Raw genomic sequence first — 17,453 nt, 5'->3', positions numbered from 1 at the left:
TCTTTTTTTTTTTTTTTTGGTATTGGGGATTGAACTCAGGGGCACACTTGACCATTGAGCTATATCCCCAGCCCTATTTTATATTTTATTTAGAGAAAGGGTGTCACTGAGTTGTTTATCTGCCTTGCTTTTGCTGAAGCTGGCTTTGAACTTGTGATCCTCCTGCCTCAGGTCCCTGAGCTATTGGGATTATAGACATGTGCACTGCCCTGCTGGTCCTCACTCTTAAATATTTGTTAAGGAATGGAATTGTGGAGAATCAAATAGGAGAAGTTTAATGTTTTATTTCTGATGTTAAGCTGTTAAGGTGTGAATTCCCCTCCCACCTGAAAATTTAGACTTTGAATCAAAGTTGAATCACTGAAGAGGGGGGGAAAATGTCTAATTTTAGGTGGGTAAAGTAGTGATAAAAATGAAGCAGTGTTTTTACGTCTGTCTGAATTGGAAATGTCTATTCAAAACATCTTCCCTTATTCAGGCCTTGTGCTTGCATTCATCCCGCCTGCCTGCCTGTCCATCTAGTTTAAGGAAAGAGGTTTAATTACTGGCAGAAGTTTGATCTTTTTAGAGTTTGGAAGGAGATTGCACAGCTGTCTAGATGTGCTTATCTGGTTATAAAGTGACTGGCAGTTTATTGTGAGAAAGTGTAACATTCTGTGTGGGAAGCCCCCATAGTTCCATGAGATGTTAAATTAGGCCAGTCATTTGCATCTTAAATTAATAATAAAAACAGGTTCCTTTTGTTTGCTGTGGTAATGAGAAATGAGGTCAAAATAATGAAATGATCAGATTGAGAGAGAAACTGGATTATAAATGGAAGCCAGGAGGCTTATATATTGTGTGATTTAAAGCAGTAATTTCATAATACACATTTATTTTTCCCTTTGTCATGTAATTATCTAATTTTTTAAAATTACAAATAATGGATTATATTTAGCACCAGTATCTCACAATCTCACCACTTTTTAAAAGAATATATCTTTTTAAGGAAACTTGGGAGATTATTTCCCAGGTCCAGAAGTCCTCATTCTTAGCTGCTTGTGAGGATCAGCTGTGGGCCTTTGTGAGGACAGCTGCCAGAGCTTGGGCTTGAGGTCCCTAGTGACTCTGACTCACAGCCAGAGAAGGGAATGCTGTGCTGGTTGACTCCTGGTTTTACAGACAGGGGTCTATGGTTACAGGAGTTTGACAGACTTGCCCAAGATTGGAAACCAAATTGTCCCTTCCTTCCTCACCCCTCAGTCTCCTTCCATATTAACATGAATTCATTTCCCTTATTGGTAGGATGGATTTGTTGGATAGTGTGGAGTTTACAAAAATTTTTTTATTTTTTCATTTTTACAATGTGACTCAGTCATGCCTTTAGTCTTTGACCCAGTGTCACAGTTCTATTCTGTTCTCTTAACCTTTTGCCATGGTCTCTTGCCAGACTTGAGACTACTTACAGGGCTTATTTTTTTATTTCTTCATCACAGTTGGTAGCAAATATCTGTAATATTTTGACCCACTTTTTTAGGTTGCACATATATTAAGCTATGAAGAGGGTTCTAGGTTTTCAAAAGGATTTTTAGGTGTATTTTTGAGAAACTTAAATGTAGGGAATCTCTTGGATAAGCCTTTGGCAGACTTGATTTCCTAGTAATATAAGGTTCCTTGCTAGTACTTATGTAATTTTGCAGGGGCCTGCAGGGGATGGCGTCTTGCTGTGTTGCCCAGTCTGGTACGGAACTCCTGGGCTCAAGCAATCCTTTAGCCTCAGCCTCCCAAGTAGCTGGGACTATAGGTCATGCCACCGTTCCTGGTGTTTTAATAAAATACTATTAACTATTTTATTTCCTCAGTCTTATAATTTGACCATTAATAAATAAGCAGTGATTATAAGGATTTGTCTTGGGTGTTTCAGAGGCCAATTAATGTTGCAAAGGTACCTTTGTTTTGTATCTTGTCAGGAAATTCTGCATTAGGTTAACTGTATATGAAAATGCTAAGTTTGAACAGGAACAATACAAGCAAGTCCAATACTGAAATTACAAAGATTTTTTTTTTTTTTTTGTACCAGGAATTCAACTCAGAGGAGCATAACCACTGAGCCATATCCTCAGCCTTTTAAAAAATATTTTATTTAGAGACAGGGTCTCACTGAGTTGCTTAGTGCCTTGCTAAATTGCTGAGGCTGGCTTTGAACTCGGAATCCTCCTGCCTCAGCCTCCTGAGCTGCTGGGATAATAGGTGTGCCCCACGGCGCCTGGCTAAAATGACACAGATGTTAACAAGCATGAAGATAACCATTTAGGATTAGCAGAATTGATCATTGTTTCACAGTATGGTGGTTCTATTTCTGGGGAACCAGGATAGACTGCAAGTCTGGTCACATGGTAGTTTGTAAGAGTCTTTCTTGCCCCATTATGGAATTGAGCATGGGTCTCACATGCCAACAACTGCTAAGGTCTTAATCCTGGATGAAAAAAAGCTATAGTTTTATAGTTTCCTGAGAAGCCATAGTAGTCACACATGAGGAGGAAGGAAGTGTTGGAGAGTGAAGCCTTTAGGGTGTATTTTCCACTCTTGGTATGCTTGACAAAATTCACAAGTACTCCCTCCATATAACAAATGTTTAATCACCATTATTTGCTTATTTCACATGAAAGATACTTAAATTCCTTTTCATAAGGGTCAAGCATTCTTTCCTAGTTAAAGATTCGAATTCCTTTCATTCTTAGGAACTTAAAGAATCAAGACTAACTTCTTAATGTGAAAGCTCACATGCTGTCTGAGTGGTGACTGAGGAACACATGTTAACTTGAGCTGTCATCTCTTTTAAGCAGAGGGATTTATTAGGAGACGAGTCACTTTACAAGCTAGATGGTGAATTAGCTTTGTGGTTAGTAGTATCTTTAGCTTAACATTGTCATCCTAGTTTTTCTTGGCAAACGAGAGAGACTAGAGCCAGTGAGGGCTGACCGCAGCTCTTTGGGGTGATTTTAATAAGATAGTGTTGTCTATTTTAGAAGTAGAGTAACTGTCCTTTAGGCTCCCTCTTATGTGGGCCACTACTGCTTTATAGTGCTACTGCAGGAAAAGGTAAATTGGAAGCCTTTTTCCCCTTCCCAAGATGCCAGTTTAATTTTATGCAGTGTAGAGATGTCTTGAATCGATGGGCTGAACTACGTTGTCAGGTGAAACTAATGGTCTTTTGTTCCTGCAAAGGGTAGCTGCCTTGTGTGGTTCTCTGAAAGTGAATGACTGAGATCCCAGACGCAGTGTATTTTAAAGGCAGTGTATACATTCAGTCCCCAACTCGGGACTGGATTGTGTTCCAGAGACTAACTCAGTTATTTGGAACACACATGGTGTTTTTTTTGTATAGATTCAGCATTATAAGTGTGGGCTCCCAGCCTAGACTGAAAGAATCTGTTTAACTAACAGAACAGCTTTTAAATTGTTTTTGGTGATAGTGGAGTTCTAGATCTTGAGCTTGAGCTGAGAGTCTTGTTAAAGAGAAGTAAGGAACCTTGTTCCACCCCCAGATGGCATGCATCCCTGCCTGTAGGCCAGGCAGTATTCAGAGGCTTCATGTGAACTTGTATTCCTTCATTTCTATTTTTGAAGCTCCTTCTCCCTGGGTCTGACTGATTTTTAAGTGGTTGTATCCAAGCAAATGACTCAAATTCATTTCCACTAATGTATTCATAGATGATCACAGTTATTACTAGATGATCACAGCTGTATAATATTAGGACAGTGGGCTTCGTGTGGTTTCACTCATATCTTTAACTCTTTTAGAGGTACAATATTAATATTTTTTAAAAGGGCTTCCTCACTGATGAAGTGTCTCTCTGAACCTTTTGTAGTTAGTCAGTATAACAAGGTTTCAAGGGGAGAGTTGAGGAAAGGCGTGTCTGGTCAGACCAAGCTCAGGCAGGATACTGGAATCAGGAAGAAGCCCTGACTGCTTTTGAAAAATTCTTCTGGTTAACCTCTGAAAGAGTGATGAATCTGTACCTAGCATGCACAAGCTCTAGATTTGATCCCTCTATACACACACACACACACACACACACACAATATATATATATATATATAAATAAAATAATTAAAGAAGTGAATCTGATAAAGTTTTTAGCACAATTCTCCCCCCCCCCCTTTTTTTTCATTTGGGAACCATGGCTTGAAAGGCAAATTGGCTTGTTTCTGTGACCTTTGGGAAGTGGATCAAGGTAAGGTGGAGATTGTAAGTTAGATCAGCTTACAGTGGCCCTGGTCTCTTTGTATTGTTCTTTTATCAACTCTTACCCAAAAGTCACTTTTGTCAAACCATCAAACCATTAGGAAATAAATAAATTAATAATAATAATAATAATAATAATAATAATATCTCTTGTTATTGCCTCTGTGAAGAGTTTGGATTACTTGGCTTCCAATAATTCTTTTTTTGAATTTTGAAGGTTTTCAGTTCTGGGGATTGAACCTAGGGGTGCTCTACCACTGACCTCATCCCCGGGTATTTTCATTTGATTGTTTTTTTCTTAGTATAATATTCCTGCTTATATGTGTCAGAACTCATACTGAACAACAGAGTTCTGGGTTGCAAAAGAGGATTTATTTTTTGAACTTGTCTATGTAAGTCTTTGTCCATTTGATTTTGAGACAGAGTCTCACTGAATTGCCCAGGATGCCTTAGCTTCACTAAAGTTTGCAAGCTTAATGTTTTGCTTTACATTTATTTATTTATTTATTTTTGTGGTATTAGGGATAGAATCCAGGACCCGTACATGTGAGGCAAGTGCTCTACCAGTGAGCTACATCATTATCTCCTTTTATTTTATTTTATTATATTTTGAGGTATAGTCTTGCTAAGCGCCAAGGACTGACCTCATTTGCTGTCCTCCTGCTTCAGCCTTCCTAGTAGCTGGGTTATAGGCTTGTGATACTGCATCCAGCTTGATTTACTTAAAGAATGTGTTAAAGGTCGGAAAATATATGACAAGCTTCCTCTAGCCATCAGTTCTTCTTCTTTTTTTTTTTTTTTGTGGTGTTGGGGTCTGAATCTAGATCCTTGTGTGTGCTAGGCAGACACTTTGCTGCTGAGCTACATGCCTGACCCCATGGATAGCTCTTTGATGCTGATTTCTTTGGTATGGACTGAGTCCTGTTGGAATCCAGGGGACAGGTGTTGGAGAGTCATTGTCTGTAGGATCTGAGAGCACACCTTATGGTGTGCCTAATAGTACCTGGCTGACTTAGAACAGGCGTAATTGGGAAAGAACAGTGCAAGATGAGTGGGCAGGAAGGCCCAGGCTGTGGAATGTTGTGATAATAGGATATACAGTTATGGGATATGTTTGAGTAAGGTGTAAATATAGTTTGGATATGGAGTTAACAGCGGTAGATAGAATTGTTGATGATTTCTATGTCAGTACTAATTAGTTTTTGGATTAAATGAGTAGAAATTAACAATAAGTGAAGTGTGAATAGTTATTTTCTAGTTTGTGAGTGTGAATACCAGTACTGCTATGTTTTATGTTCCTTAAAGTCAAAGATATCTTTTATTTATTTATTTATTTTTTAAATGTTTTTTTTGTTTTAGGTGGACACAATATATTTATTTTTATGTGGTGCTGAGGATCGAACCCAGTGCCTCAAGCATGCCAGGGCAGTGTGCTACCACTTGAGCCACATCCCCAGCCCCAGATATCTTTTTTTTTTAATGTTTATTTTTTAGTTGTAGTTGGACACAATGCCTTTATTTATTTATTTTTATGTGGCGCTGAGGATCGAACCCAGGGCCCCCCGCTCGTGCTGGATGAGCTCTCTACCGCTGAGCTATAGCCCCAGCCCAAAGATATCTTTATATATATTTTTTTGTGCTTCCAGTTCCTAGCATCCTACCTGGTGCACAGTTGGTGCTCAATAAATGTTAGTTGAATAATTAAATTTCACTTTTGCATGCTATACTTGTTATAGAGACTATCAATGTTCCTATTTTTGTAGAAGGTAAAATGAATAAAGAAGTAATTTTCTGTGGGTGTAGAAGGAATATTAATTGTAAACGTTTATTAAATTATGACAAAAAATACTTTAAAAAAAGATATACGTACATATACACACAAACACTTTGTTAGCATATTTAAAAATGACAATTACAATTAAATTTTTTTTTTAGTTGTAGTTGTACACAATACCTTTATTTTTATTTATTTTTATGTGGTGCTACGATCAAACCCAGTGCCTGGCACATGCTAGGCGAGTGCTCTACGGCTCAGCCCCAGCCCCAGCCCGTACGTATATTTTATTTGTTTTTGCAATGCTGGAGGTTGACCCTAGTTTATTTGTATGTGGTTCTGAGAATGGAACCCAGGGCCTCACGCATGCAAGCAAGTGCTCTGCCACTGAGCCCCAGCCCCAGCCCACCAGCCTTTTTTTTTTGGTGCTGGGGATTGAACCCATGGCCTTGTGCTTGCGAGACAAGTACTCTACCAAGTGAGCTACACCTCCAGCGCCCCCCAGCCCTTTTTAATAATTTTTATATTGTGTTGTCGTGGGCCTTGCTGCGTTGCTGAGGCTGGCTGTAAACTTGTGGTCTTTCTGCCTCAGCCTCCCAACTTGCTTGGTTACAACTCTGAGCCACTGTGCCCGACTTTTTAAACATTTTGAGGCAGGGTTTTGTTAAGTTGCTGAGACTGGCCAGTGGCATGGCCTCTGACGTGCCTCAGCCTCCTGATTGCTGGGACTATAGGTATATGCCACCACGCCAAACTGTAGTTCTGTGTTTGAGAAACTGCCATTTTTCAAAGCAGCTGCATCATTTTACATTCCCACTAACGATGTTAAAGTGTTCTAATTTTTTTATATTCTTTCCACCCTTGTTATTTTCTGTCTTTTGATTTTCACCATTCTGGTGGTGTGAAGTGGTTCCTCATTGCGGTTTTGATTTTTGTATTTGAAATGACTAGTGATGACTTTTATTTTCACATGCTTATTGAACATTTGTATATCTTCTTTGTCGAAATGTGCTACCACACCAGTCTTCCAGGATACCTTAATTTATTGAAACATTCTAATGAAAAGCACAGTGACTATACATTTTGGTGCTTTATTGCAAATTTACTTATAGTGGCAGCGTGGGGTTCTTTTGGCCCTGTTTTGTAGCACTGGTTAGCAAGTTTGACTTTAAAAAGAAGTTTTTTAAAAATTTGTTTTAATTAGTTACACGTGACAGTACAATGACCTTGACATATCATACATTTGAATCACATGGGATACAGTGTCTCATTTTTCTGAGTATACAGGTTGCAGAATGACTGGTCATGCATTCATATATATACACACAGTAATAATAATGTCTGTTTCATTCTACTATCCTTCCTATCTCCCCAACCCCTCCCCTCCCCTCCCATCACTTCTCTCTACCTAATCTAGGGTAGCGCTATTCTTTTTTTTTTTTTTCCCTCACATCTTTATACGTGTATTTTGTATAACAATGAGGGTCTCCTTCCACCATCCATGCAATTCTCTTTCTCCCTCCCACCCCTCTTCCCTATGTAGAGGTAATCTTCTTCCCATGTTCTTCCTCTCTTCCCCATTTTGAGTCACCCCCCCTTATATCAGAGAAGACATTCGACATTTGTTTTTTTGGGATTGACTAATAACTTCACTAGCATAATCTGCTCTAATGCCATCCATTTCCCTGCAGATGCCATGATATTATTATTTTTTAGTGCTGAGTAATATTCCATTGTGTATATGTGCCACATTTTTTTTTTTTTAAAGAAACAGGTACCTTCCTAGCGGAGGCTTGTTTTCATCTGAAAAAAATCTGTCAAAATAGATATTGTAAGAATCATAGTTTATATCAAGATGAAGACTTGGAGTCGAGATAGCCATTAAAAAACTGATTTTCCCTTAATTGTCTTTCTCCTTTAGTTCTCATCCTTTGACACACTGACTGCCTAGAAAATGTCATTACGTCACATTGTCCCTGGAGGAGGTTGTAGAGGTTTGTTTACGGTGAACATGTGAGGGCTTCTGGCCCAGCCCCAAAGGTATCATAGGGCAGTTCTTAGGGCACTATGGGGACTCCTGGAGCCCCTAGTATTTAATTTGCTTGAGATTTATTTTACTTGAGAATCTGACAAAGACTGAATAAGTTACAGGATGAATTCTGTACTATTTCATTGGTTAAATGACCTCATCACTTAAGAGTTCACTTACATGTATTTAAATTTGAAAATCTATAAGTTTTGGTTCATATGGTATTAGTGATATTATAAACGGTAACAAAATGAATTGTTCATTGTTATGTGTGTTATTTCTGGCAGTTTTTAGAGAGTATTACAAACCATAAATGTATGTTTTTGTTATTTTCCTATACTGGGGATTGAATCCAGGGGCATTCTACAACTGAGCTATGTTCTCAGCCCATCATATATGTATTTTTTGAGACAGGGTCTGACAGAGTTGCCGAGGCTGACCTCAAACTTGTGATCCTTCTGCCTCAGCCTTCTGAGTTGCTGGGATTACAGATGTGCCCCACTACGTCAGGCTATGTAGTTTTTTTGGGGTGGGGGTGCTGAGGATTGAACTCAGGGGCATTCGACCACTTGAGCCACCTCCCCAGCCCTGGATCCAGTTTTTAATCTGAAAAGGTAACTTTATTTTGTGGTACTGGGGGATTTAACTCAGGGACACTTTACCACTGAGCTTCATCCCTGTTCCTTTTTAATTTAATTTTGAGACAGTATCTTGCTAAATTGCTGAGGGTCTCACTAAGTTACTGAGGCTGGCCTCAAATTTGTGATCTTTCTGCCTTAGCCTCCTAAATTGCTGGGATTATATATATATATATAAATATATATATTTAAAAACATTTTTACTTTGATTTTACTCTTTTTGGATGCCCTACTTGTAATGAGAAGGCTCTTTGGAGCTGCTGCTAAGAGGTGGTAAGTTTTCTTTAACACCAAAGAGCTCAGGGAAAGCACTACCACCATCTTGCACAAGTCAAAATTTAATGCTTCTGTTGTTGTGTCCTCATATCTAAAACAGTTTTAAATTCAGTTGATGTCAAGTCTTTTGATTCCATCTATTTGTCTCTGTTTCCATCAGGACTGTCACTTATGGCCTGGATGAGTGCACTGACTTTCCAGAATCCTTTTAGAGGCTCCCAACCTACACATCCATTCTGTACTTGCTTTTGAAGAGACTTTTTAAATGTAAATCTGATTCTGCCACTCACATTTAAACAATTTTCTATGGCTTCCAACATTTTGCAGGTAAAAATAAGATCCAAACATGGCCTAGAGGACCCTGTGTGATCCAGTATGACTGACTTCCCAGCCTTGCCCATCTTCGTCATTGGGGTTACAGCCTCTTCTAGGCTTTGTTTAGTAGTCCAGGTTCTGAGTAGTGTGCTTGCTTCCCCCCCACCCTCACTGCCCCGCACCTGCCCCCTTCCAATATTGGGGGTTGAATCCAGGGACTTGTGCATGTTAGGCAAGCTGTCTGTCACTGAGCTAAATCCCTAGCTCCTTTTATTTTGAGACATGATCTTGCTAAGTTGTCAGGCTGGCCTCAAACTTACAATCTTTTTTGCCTCAGCCTCTGTTGTAGCTGGGATTATAGGTGTGCAGCACTACCGTCAGCTAGTGTTTGCTCTTGATAAAGACTCTTTTTGGCCAATTAACTTTTTAAAATTTTGTACTAGGGATTGAACCCAGGGGCTCTTAACCACTAAGCCACATCCCAGCCCTTTTATATTTTTTATTTTGAGACAGGGTCTCACTAAATTGATTATGGACTCCCTAAGTTGTGAGGCTGCCTCAAATTTGCAGTCCTCCTGCCTCAGCTTCCAGGCATGCACCACCACACTCCACTTGACCAATTAACTTCTACTCATTCTTTGTTTTCATCTTAAGTATCACTTCTCTGAGCTAATTCTGTTCCCCTGATTTTTGGTTCTGATCCCTTGTGTACTTCTTCATCCCAAAACTTGTTTCAGCAGCACATTGACATTTGTGTGAATACTTGATAATGGTGTTTCTCCACTGACTGGGAGCGCCATGAGAGTAGGGGCCAGAACTGCTTGCCTGTTCACAGTTGTGTCTGTATTGTCTAGTTTGGTGCCAGGCACATGGTCAGAGCTTAATACAGTTGTCAAATAAATGAATGAGTAGAATTAAGAATCTATTCCTCATTACATCTGAGTATATGTGTTATTTGTATAACCCTGTGGATGTGAGTAATTAATTTGGTTCTCAGTGTGTGTGTTTTATTAGGGGTATGTGGATTATGTTAGTCCCTATATCAGTCCGTTTTCCATCACTGTGACAAAATACCTGAGATACTTAGCTTATGATGCAGAAGGATTTATTTCATTTCTTGGCCCTGGGCCTGTGTGCCTGTGGTGAGGCAGAACATGTCAGTGGGGAGTGCATGGTGGAGCAAAGCTGCTGACTTCATGACAGCTGAGAAGGGGTCTGGGTCCTAGCATCCCCTTCAAGAGTCTGCCCCAGTGATCACTTCCTTCCACTAGACACTACCACCTAAAGGTTGTACTGCTTCCCAGGAGCAGGCGCTACTGGCAGGTGACCAAGCCTTTAGCACATTGCCATTAGGGTACATTTTGGATCTAAACCATAACAGTTCTGGTGAAAGAAGAAATATCTATAGATGCCTAAGCTTAATATTGTTGTAGGACCCTAAACCTTATTTTAGTTCTCCCCTTTCAGAGTTGAAGGAACCAGCAATTTGAGGACTAGGGTGATTATAGGTGGGTAGGTAACAGTGTCAGGATAAACTTGTGTTTAATACAACCAAGCCAGCACTTTTCCTGCTTTCCTGTACCATTTCTCTGAAACATTGTGTATGTTCATTTAATCTATTTAATTCCTACTTGCCCAGGATATGGAGTATTAAGATGACTGAAGGGCTGGGGTTGTGGCTCAGTGGCAGAGCGCTCACCTAGCACGTGTGAGGCCCTGGGTTTGATCCTCAACACCACATAAAAATAAAATAAAGGTATTGTGTCCACCTACAACTAAAAAAATAAAATATTAAAAAAGAAAAAGACGATGACTGAAATTCTTAATAGAAGGTGATTTTTTTTTTCTGTTTTTTTTGGGGGGGGACATTGCTAGTTTTGCCTATGACTGGCCTTTTGAGGGTTTTCATAAAAATGTCTTTTTAAAAATTTTTATTTTTTAAAGATTGAGAGTCCAGTCATTTCATTTCCTAGTGTAAGAGGATTGCCAGAGAATTATTAAAATTTTATTCTAAGAGAAACCCCATCTGACTAGTGGAAAACAGACTTAGCAAGTTTGGACAGTCTCACAGTGTTGTGTGTGTCTTTTTTTTTTTAACCTGTTTTTGATAAGAAAAGTAGGTCATCAGTGTAGCAAGAGTATTTCAAAACACTCATGGATTAGTTTTTAAGTGAGATTGCTGGGTCACTCGTGTCTGTAAGAGTTCTTCATTTGGCTTGAGAACTCTTGGGGTTAATCTGGCTCTTTGAATTGTCTCCTGCTCTTTGGAGAGATGCAGAGTCTGTCTCCTGTGTGCACCTTAGGGAGTCAGCTGCAGCCTCAGATGGTTTTCTGTGGTGCCATAGTGCTCTCTGGGGCTTTGAGATGGAGGTTTCTTCAGCAGTCCTTCTTCAAAGCTTCAGGGATGGGAGGAAGTAGTTATGTTTATAAAGTTGCTGGTGGTGAGCAGAAGACTGGGAAATGTGACATATCATAAACATGTCATCTTTGCACATTTTCTTTGTAATAAAAAAAAAAAATATATATATATATATATATATATATATTTCTGGCATTAAAGAGCTAGAGATGTCTCCTAAGGTCTTAGCATCTCATGTTTTAATAATTGCAAAATTTGTCTTATCATTCCTATTACTTTAGGTGAGTTACAGGACCAATTATGGTATCTTTTAGTTTAAAAACAAAAGGGTCTTTAATCTAGGTATGAGAGAGTGGATTTTAGTCATCAGGATTGTCATGTGTTGCTGTTTGTGCTCATTTCATTTCTTATCAGACATAATTTTCAGCAGTTATTTTTGTAGTTCCATGTTCTACTCTTAATTATCAGTGAGGGTTTATGTTTTTTGTTAGATAGTCTCTAATTTCTCTTTGTAAGAAGTTCCTAAAGTGAGTAGTAGCAATATGGGTGGGAATGGAGAGCTCAGTGGTAGAATGGTTATCTAGAGATGAGGCCTTTGATCCCTAGCACCACCTCCAAAAAAAAAAAGTCTCTAAAAAGTACTGATTGTAAAATGTATGAATTCTTTTCTGGCTCAGAGGAAAGAGTGCTTGCCTAGCATGTATCAGGCACTGGGTTGGATCCTCAGCACCACATAAAAATAAAATAAAGGTATTGTGTCCACCTACAACTAAAAAAATAAATTTTTTCTCATTTGTCTCAGTATATTTGAATTTTTTTTTTGAGAGAGAGAGAGAGAGAGAGAATTTTTTAATATTTATTTTTTAGTTTTCGGCAGACACAACATCTTTGTTTGTATGTGGTGCTGAGGATCAAACCCAGGCCGCACGCGTGCCAGGCGAGTGCGCTACCGCTTGAGCCACATCCCCAGCCCTATACTTGAATTTTTGTAGCCAGTTTCTGTATTTTTATTTTTCCATTTTTACTCACATTTATAAAATGTAGGCAAATTAAGATTTCATATTTTAAAATTGTACAAACCAGCCAAGTGGGACTGTGGGCTGTTGAGGTGGCATCCCCCTGAAGGAGCTCTGAGTACCACTATCGACCCACTGGGGGGAGGTGAGTTGTGTGTGTGATGGGGTTTTAATTTTGAAAAGAACAGAATTTCATGGGGTGAGAAGTTGAACTGCCTAGTTCTTGGTGGTTCAAGGTCACTGTTTCTCTTTGAAAAGTTCTTTCCCCTTGGGCTAGTCACGTAATGTCTCTGGGCTGAAAAATGAGGAGCCTGGAATTGATGAGCTTTGGAACCCTCTCTGTTCTGGGTTTCTTTGAGACCTGGGCCTGGACACTTAATGGTAGTTCTTACTTACATTTTCTTGTCTCTTCGTTTCTAGAAATAGTAAAACAATTATATTGGATTATTGAATTCAATAAGGCATTATAATGGATAAGTCTCATTCTTGTCATTTTTATTTTATCTATTACCTGTTTGAATAATGGGATGAAACTACTTAGAAGCTTTCATGAGTGTGAATTTCCCTCCACTTTTTCTTATCACTCTTGGTGTCATGATAAATTGAACCAACACCCAGGCTTTTCCATAGCAGTTGTCAGTCAGCTTAAGTGGTCAGCAGGTCATGTCAGCAGCAGAGTGCAAGCCTCTTTCAGCCATAGCTGCTGTTTTTGAGGAGTTCTCTCATGTATCTGACATTTTGCTGTGCTTTGTAGTAAATGTTGCATATGGTCTTTGCTTCTTTTTAAAATAGCTTCTTCTAAAGAGAGTAAATAAAGCCCCCTTATTTTTTCTTGGAATTTCTCATGTATGAATCTGTAAAGAGTTGGATGCCATAAAAATGTGTGATTTGTTAGGAGAATTCTTTGAGTGTCAGTGGTGGATTTTGTTTAAGCAAATTTGAAAAAGCTCAGTCATCTTGTATCCAGAAATGATGAATGTTGAATTTTATATTTAATCCCAGTACCTCCCATGTTTGCTTGGGATGTCTGCTCTGTATTCTGTGTAGGCTCACATATTATTACATTTGTATCTTCTTCATTTTTGGTCCCTACTGAAAATTGAACACAGGGGTTCTCTACCACATCCCCAGCCATTTTTATTTTTCACTTTGAGACAGGGTCTCATCAGTTGAAGCTGGCCTTGAACTTGTGATCCTCCTGCTTTGTCTCCGAGTAGCTGTTACAAGTATGTATCATCACACCTAGCTTACATTTCCACCTTCTTTAAAAGGAATTTTTAACTGTTGGCATTGCCTTTTTGTTTTTAGTTGTAGATGGACACATTTTTTTCCTTCAGGCTTTTAAATATTCATCTTTTATTTATTTTGTTTTGTAGAAATTAAACCTGAAAGCTGAATCTAAAAACTCATATAGGTATATAAAGGATCTACAATAGCTGAAACAATTCTGAAAAAGAGCAGTGATGGAGACTTTCCTTACAACACCCTTATTTATTTATTTATTTGATGTGGTGCTGAGATCAAACCCAGTGCCTCACTTGCACTCCATTCCCAGTGCGAGGCAAATACTCAACCTACCACGGAGCTACAGCCCCAGCCTGGCATTGTCATTTAAATAGCTGGGTTTAGAACATTTATCTACTTATCTGCTTTCCTACATACCTTCTATTAAATAGACATATGATTGCTTCTGCATTAAAAAGTGCTTACATAAAAGCAGCAGCTTAGAGAGAACATGCCCTGGTCCTAATGGGACACTTTGGAGTCTCTTTTACCGTGTTTGCTGCTGACTGAGATAACATTCTAAGCCAACTGAGCACTCCACTAATTGACAATCTAGAATGGTCTGGGCAAATGTGCAGAGCAGAATTTTGCTATTCCTAGGGGTTTTCCTGTATGTGTTCCTAGCAGGATGCATTTCCTTTCATATGAACCATAGAAATACATCTGCTGGAATCTTTAAACAGATAATTTCTCAATAAACAGGAAAATGTCAAAATTATGTTCGTTTTTTTATGAAATTGATGGAAGTAGGCTGAAAAGTATAGCAAACAATATTTACTCAGGTGTTTTAAATATATTTAATTTGATGCCATTATGATATAAACACTGTCTTATCTAATTTTTTTTTTCCAGCACATTTCCTGTATGGTGCATGAGGTAAAATTTCTATATGTAACTCAGCAGTACCATAAGAAGCATGCCTTTATAATCTCTTAGAGGTAGATTATCAACTGACAGTAAGATGAAGATTTTTTGTTTAAGAGTGATTTTAGCAAACTTTCCTCTGACACAAAAAATAAGCCCTTAAACTGTAGCTGTAGATCTTATTTTTACTGGTTAAGAGGCTTACCTAACATGTAAAGAAAATTATTTTTTGTTTCCTTAAACGTCAGGTATTGTGAATATCAGTTATCAGCTTAGATTTTTGGAGCTGAACGCAGTGCTTTATTTGTTTATTAAAATTTTATTATGATAGTTCCTGGACGATCTATACCTAATCCAATTCTCTATTTTGGTCTTTAGGATTACTGAGAAACTTGGGCAGGGAGACAGTTGTCCATATTTCTAAGATAGAGGATTCATTTACTTATTTAGTAGTAATGAGGATTAAATCCAGAGGTACCACACCACCAGCCCCTTAATTTTTTTTTTTTTTTTTAAGACAGAGTCTTATTAAGTAACCAGGCTGGCATCATATTTTTAATACTCCTGCCTCTGCCTCCCGTATTGCTAGAATTATGGGCATACAACCCTGCGCCTGGCTAGGATAGAGGTTTTGACCAATCCCCAGAGAGAACATCTCATAGTTGAGCCTGTGGGTTTTTTTGTACCACGGATTGAACCCAGGGGTGCTTAACCACCAAGCCACATCTCCAGCCCTTTTTATATTTTATTTAGAGACAGGGCATTGCTGACTTGCTTAGGGCCTCACTAAGTTGCTGATACTGGCTTTGAACTCACGATCCTCCTGCCTCAGCCGCTCGAGTTGCTGGGATTACAGGCGTGCGCCACTGCACCTTGAACTTATTCTTCATGGTCTTTTAAAGGCATCTCAGTTTTTAATTTAATAAATCCTGTTCTAGAATTGTGCCAGTTTTAATAGATATGTGGCTAGAATGTTAAGTTGCATCTTATAAGGGCTTCGGTAAAAACCACATTGCATTGTTTTCTATCTAAATGAGTTTATTTTGAAATTTGTGTACATTTCTTTGATTTGCTTTATGAATGACTTATTGCTGCATCTCACTATTTTTGTTACTGAGATGGTGCTACAGTTACAAAGAAAAGGCCCTACTCAGTTTTAAGAGTTTAAACTTGAGAGGCCTCATGAGCAGGTAGCTTCTCCAAGGTTGAACTGTTCTCTGAGAGGACAATTGAAATTGAACCTAGCATGTCCTAGGACTTTGTGCCTATTGTATTAGCTCAGAATTTTTTTATTTATTTTTGATATTATTGAAAATTAGATTCCCTTAACAGTCTTTAGTTTTGGGGGGATTCTTTAGTTTTGTGGTTTAATCAGTCTGGGATGGAACGTCTAATAAAAGAACACCCATTAAGATGCTGTGGTATATTCCTATTATCCCAGCACCTCGGGAGGCTGAGGCAGAAGGATCTCAAGTTTAAGGACAGCCTCAACAATTTAGCAAGATGCTGTCTCAAAATTAAAAAGGACTGGGTTTTGTGGTAAAGCACCCCTGGGTTTATTCCTCAGTACTTCGGGAAATAAAATAAAAACACCTAAATTTGGTGAGATGACATCTTAATTTGGAAATTATAGCTTCACATTTTTAAAAATTAATTATTGCAACAGTAATACCATTTGACAGTGTAGACAGCCTCTTAAGAAGAAGGGAGCTGGGTGTTGTGTTGGATGCCTGTGATCCCAGCGACTCGGGAGGCTGAGGTAGGAGGACTGCAAGTTCCAGGCTAGCTTCAGTAACTTAGTGAGACCCTGCCTCAAAATAAAACATAAAAGGGAGACTAGGGATGTAGTTCAATGGTTAAGCTCCCCTGGGGTCAGTACCCAAGACCCAGGACCAAAAAAAAAAAAAAAAGAAAGAAAAAGGAGTTCTTGTTTGTTTGGAATGTTTTGCCCAATGAATAATCAACATTTGATTCTTTTGCCATTGTGAATAATGTGAACATCTGTGTGTAAGTATTTGTTTGATTACCTGTTTTCAGTTCTTTTGAGTATATACCTAGGAGTGGAGTTGGCTGAGTCATATGGTAATTTTGTGGGATATATTTTATTTTTATTCTCATTTTTTAGTGGTACTGGCGATTGAATCCAGGGCCTTGTACATACTAGGCAAGTGTTCTACCACTGAATTACATCCCCAGCCCTTTTATTTTATTTTTATTTTGAGAGAAATTCTTGCTAAGTTGCCCAATCTTAAAGAATTGTCAGTCTTCCTGCCTCAACCTCTGGAATAATTGGGATTACAGACATGGCAACCATACCTGGCTAGAATTCCTTTATCAATTGTTGGATTTGTTTTGCTAGTGTATCATTGAGGATTTTTCCATTCATATTCATGAGAGATGTTGGTCTGTAGTTTTCTTGTGATGTCTTTGTTTGGCTGTTAAGGTAATACTGGCCTTATACTCCTGTTGATACTATTCCCATGGTATTAGGAATAAAAGTGGACTTTGCCCTCTTCTTTACAAATCACACAATGTAAAGGTGGGGGCAGGCAATGTAATACATTATTCAATTGGAGAAACTGGATGAGGGGGATCTGGGATTTCTTTGTACTTGACTTGCATATCTTTTTACTTATGTACAAAACTATGTTAAACTTTTTTCATGGAAAA

The 17,453-nt window shown here is 38.6% G+C and overlaps 1 protein-coding gene and 1 pseudogene across 4 annotated transcripts in view; one reads left to right on the top strand and one right to left on the bottom strand.

Annotated features, from left to right (window-relative positions):
* Positions 1 to 17,453, top strand: part of Coro1c (coronin 1C) — a 77,684-nt gene that overhangs the window by 11,201 nt on the left and 49,030 nt on the right. The window contains exon 1 of one of the 4 annotated variants that reach the window (XM_015500250.2): positions 7,979 to 7,996. The exons of 1 other annotated variant lie outside the window; for it this stretch is intronic. The gene's annotated coding sequence lies outside the window, so the exon portion shown is untranslated. Of the gene's footprint in view, positions 1 to 7,978; positions 7,997 to 8,025; positions 8,043 to 13,843; positions 13,862 to 17,453 lie in introns of those variants that run through there. 2 more of the 4 variants (XM_048784989.1, XM_048784988.1) reach the window with 2 other exon arrangements.
* On the bottom strand, positions 4,534 to 4,668 carry LOC125611142 (annotated as a pseudogene).

The sequence above is a fragment of the Marmota marmota genome, unplaced genomic scaffold (genome assembly GCF_001458135.2).
Source record: "Marmota marmota marmota unplaced genomic scaffold, marMar, whole genome shotgun sequence".
Classification (NCBI taxonomy): domain Eukaryota; kingdom Metazoa; phylum Chordata; class Mammalia; order Rodentia; family Sciuridae; genus Marmota; species Marmota marmota.
The sequence above is the reverse complement of the archived record's forward strand: the minus strand, read 5'-3'. Positions and strand labels throughout refer to the sequence as shown.